Source organism: Tupaia chinensis, unplaced genomic scaffold (genome assembly GCF_000334495.1).
Source record: "Tupaia chinensis unplaced genomic scaffold, TupChi_1.0 Scaffold000574_1, whole genome shotgun sequence".
Taxonomy (NCBI): domain Eukaryota; kingdom Metazoa; phylum Chordata; class Mammalia; order Scandentia; family Tupaiidae; genus Tupaia; species Tupaia belangeri.
The window spans coordinates 224,532-229,030 of NW_006160088.1; the positions used below are offsets into that span (position 1 = coordinate 224,532).

At 38.3% G+C, this 4,499-nt stretch overlaps 1 protein-coding gene across 2 annotated transcripts in view; it reads left to right on the forward strand.

Moving 5' to 3' along the window:
• B3GALT5 (beta-1,3-galactosyltransferase 5) overlaps positions 1 to 4,499 on the forward strand; it is a 53,545-nt gene that overhangs the window by 12,338 nt on the left and 36,708 nt on the right. The gene's annotated exons all lie outside the window — the stretch shown is intronic.

Genomic DNA, 4,499 nt, shown 5'->3' on the forward strand with positions numbered 1-4,499 from the left:
AAGAGCAGTGGAGGTTAGGAGTGCTGACTCTGGGGTTCATCCACCTGGCAGTGGCTGTTGTCTGTTCGTTAAATCACTGTCTGACCAGGCTGGTGACCTTTGGGTTTCTCCTCAGTAAAAGAGGGCCTTAGCACCCACCTGTAGTTATGTGTGAGGAATAAATGAGAAATCACATGAAAAGGGCTTAGAACAGTTGCTGAAGTGTTAATAAGTATGGTTCCTACTGGGATGTTAATCTGGCTTTTTCTCTTATATATCCAATTGATCCCTTTTCATCTCTATTTTTCCCCCTTCTGTTTCTTGTTTTCTAAATTATATTCTTTGTCTTCATTGTTCTACTTCTAGAAGCTTCCCCACTCTTGCCATTCCATGTCCTTCTTTATAAAGGCGGTTTCTGACCAAGTCTTTTCTCTGTGTTTTAGTGGGAAGATTCTTGTAGCATGAATTGTGCCTTAAGGACCTATTACTTGGAGGGCATTTAAGCCTTGTCAAATCACTCCTCATCAGCTGCTTCCTCTCTGGCTCATCCACAGCCCTGTCACTGCCTCTTCAAAGATAGGAAAATTTGACCTTTTCACTGATTTCTATGAATTGCATTTTGATGATGAAATGAAATCATAAATGTCATCCTGCATAGCAGACCTAATGGGGCCAAGTCAAGGGATTATATACTTAGCAGATGTAGGAAGGATCGCAGAGCTTTGCAGAATACACAAATGAAATAACAAATGCCTTTCATATAACCTAGATTATTACCTGAGTAGTTACTAGTTCTTGGGTAATATGAAGTACTTATATGACTTTCACAAAAACTTTAGGAGGTAGTTAGTATTATTTTGCACTTTAGAAATTTCCATTTTCCAGTTATAGAGAAAACTAAGTCTTAAGAGGGTTAGTATATCTAGACCCTCATGACTAGCAGATGACTGACTTAAGATTCAACCCAGTTTCCTTTGATTACAAATGCAGAACTGTTGACATTTCGATTGTGTTCTTTATGTATCATTTCACAGTTTTCATTTCTTGTTTTTTATTTTCTTTCTGTTCTTTTCCCCCCTTTATTCTCTATGTTTATTAGCTACATTGGATCTTACTCCATTTAAAAAACTATATGTGTATTTACTAGAAATATTTTGATTTAGTATTTGAATTAATTTTGCCATAGGGCAAGTACATTCACGGGAGAATGTGTATTCTCTCTCTCTCCTTTCTCTTTCTCAAGTGAGAAAGCACCCTTCAAGAAGAATGGGAATGCCTCAATCCTTTCTTCTCCATTCTCTTCTTGGGATTTTGGGCAGGTGTGAACACGTGCCCACTGTGTTTCCTAAGCCGCAGGGGCTGAGACTCAGCTACGCAGTTGGTCAAGTGAGATCCAGGCACCTTAACCATCACACCACTTGCTGGCACTGTTTGCTTTTATTATTCCTGCAATTATTTTGTAATTTTTGTTTTCTAAATTCTTTGATACCTTAATTATTTGATTTTCTTTAATAAGAAAAGTGCTTAAGGCTATACATTTACCTCTGAAAGCAACTTTGAATGAGTGGAAAGGGTCATATCAAGTGTTTGAGTTTGTTTTGCTTTATAAATAATCTGTTGTGGCAGTTTAATTTCTCTTTTGACTTCATAGTTCATTTTTTAAATGATTTTTTCTAAGTGGTTGAGTTTTGATGATCTGTATTAAACTCAGTGTCAATTCCTAGTTTTACTGCCTTGTGAGCAGGCTGATGGCCTATTGTTTTACTCTTAATTTTTTTTTTTTTCTAAGGATTGATGTGCTTGGGGAGAAAAATAGGGAGGAAGGGGAGAGTGAGAAAGCTCTCTCCATAGGGAATGGTCATGCTGCAACCCCTTCTCCTCCATCTCTCTTACTTTCAAGATTTCATGCACACATGCCTGGCATGTGTTTTCCTCTTAAATATGTAAACAATTACATCAATGTGCAGAAGTACATATAATAATGGCAATGTTGGATTGAAATGAAAGTGCTAGGAATATATGTCACTTATAAGTCACTTAGTTTAGTGTAAACTTGAAATGTTGCTTTTCCAACTAATTTTTTTATTCAAAGAGTATATATTCTCACAAAATTTTTAGATTCTCACAAAATCACCAGTTTTTTTTTTCTTTTAAATGAAAAAATGTTTCCAGAATGTTCCAGACACCGACAATTTTACCTGAGGAAAAATTCTTCTATGTATCTTTAAATGGAGCTGGAGGACTCTCTAACAAATCCATCAATGTTTAAGAGTTTAGTGAGATATTAAAAAGTGTCCTATTTTAGCTGTGAATCATTTCACATTAAACTCTTCTGTGGATTTCTTGCCAAAGTTATCTTTAGTAAAAGCTATGGACTTGAAGCCAGATTTGAGTGAAGCGAATGTGAGTGAAGCTGGAAGCAGATTCCACAAGAAACCTAAATGTTGGAGAGGGAGCTTGTAGAGCATCTGAGTCTTGGGTCTGTCAGAACCCTCTTAGTCAGCTCTAGCCACATACTTAGGCCACAACCCTTAGGGGACTCACCCAGAACTACTTAGGAACCAGGGACTTGGGTGAGTGAAATCTCTCTCTTGGTCATTCTGGCTTTCTCTATCAATTCTTGGCATCTATGCTGAGTTTATGCTTTCAAATGAGAAACGGTGAAAGACACCAGGAAATGACTTGCATTTGACTAGGAGATGATGTTTACATGTTAGTTTTTTCTTTCCTTTCAGACTTACTGAGGTAGACTGAGCTCATTTGGTTTCAGAGAAGTTAGTTTCCATAGATTCACTGAAAAGTTGTGATTGCCTAGAGGTGACCAGAGGATAGAAAATAACCTCTGGGAGGTAAGATGGTGCAGAAATACCAAAGGAAATGCTCAAGGAAATAGTTCCCTGTCTATTTTGGGGTCTTTAATTTAACCGTTAACAGTTTGATAACTGTCCCTGCCTGTGGAGTGCTCTCCAGACAGAAATAAAAATCTATTGGGGGAACCAGCAGTTAGCATAATGGCTATGTCGCTGGACTCCCACGTAGTCGACTGCGGTTCGTGTCCCAGACCCGGTGGCTTAAAACTCACGCTGGGCGCGTGTGCGTGCGTGCCCAAGATCCCGAGAGGAGAATGGAGGAGAAGGGATTGCGGCGTGGTCATCCCCCCTGGGGGGTGATTTCTCGCTTTCTGTCTCTATGTCTCTGTCTGTCTGGCGAGCGCACGCGCCCTATAGTGAAAATCTCTCCAAAAAAAAAAAAAATCTATTGGGGGAAAATATGTGGAAAAAGTCCTTTTTTCCTTTTAAAATATTCATAGATAAAGGGGAAAGTGTATACAGACAGTGAGTGGGATGTCCTTGTGGGTGGATGTAAGGCTGCTGTTGGATTTGCTGCTTAGCAGAGTATACAGAATGCACAACACAGGTATTCAGGTGAAAACAACTGTGAGTAACTTCGTTCATTTAGTAAATGCATTTGTTTGCTAGGGCTGCCATAACAAAGTAGCACAGACTGACTGGCTTAAACAAAAATTATTTTCTCATAGTTCTGGAGGCCAGAAGTCTGGGATTACACTGTCAGCAGGGTTGGTTCTACTAAAGTCTATGGAGGGAAGACTGTGACTTGACATTACTTATTGCCCCTGTGATAAGGTATTCCTAAGTTTAAGAGGAAACATTGGTTTAAATTCGCGAAGTGGTCGGGACCAGCAGATGGCATAATGGCTACGTTGCTGGATTCCCATGTAGTCAACTGTGATTTGAGTCCTGGACCTGGTGGCTTAAACTCATGCCAGGTGCGTGTGCATGTGGGTGTGCTCAAGATCCCAAGAGGAGAATGGAGGAGAAGGGATTGCGGCATGGCCATCCTCCCGTATTTTTTTCACCCCTTAGCAAAAACCCCTCTCTTAAAAAAAAAAAAAAAAAAAAAAAAAAAAGACTAAATTAGTGAAGTGGTTATTATAGAATGGTATTCACTTTGCTCGGTTCTGTTCTTATATGACATTTAGAAGTAGAAGATGGTTAACAGAACATTGCTACATTGCTGTAGAAGTGTCTTGACAAGTTCTAAACTATGATCTGGATAAGAATATTTGCGACTGGCACAGTATTTATACACAAATGGCACCTGCCAAATTTGTTTCTAGGGGATTTTGTTACAGTTTTGTCTTAAATAGACTGTAAAGAAATCCCCTAAAATCTTTCATTGTAAATTTATCAGAAATCTTTGCATTCTTGTGGATGAAATAGGAGTCTTTCGGTGACTCAGGTTTCTCAAAATGATGCTTGAAATCCCTTCCACAGAGAATTAAGCTTTTAAAAAACAATTTTAGCATATATTTATTATTTACATTTAATCACTATACATCTTAACAGTGTACAACCATATTATACACTGTAATTCCCAGCACGAATATAGTGCATATCAGTTATGACAAAAACATTACCAATTTACATTATAATCAGCTAATAACTTCATTTTTGTGTCAAGTAAATGTATTGTTTGTTTTTGTCCCTATTCCCCTCTTT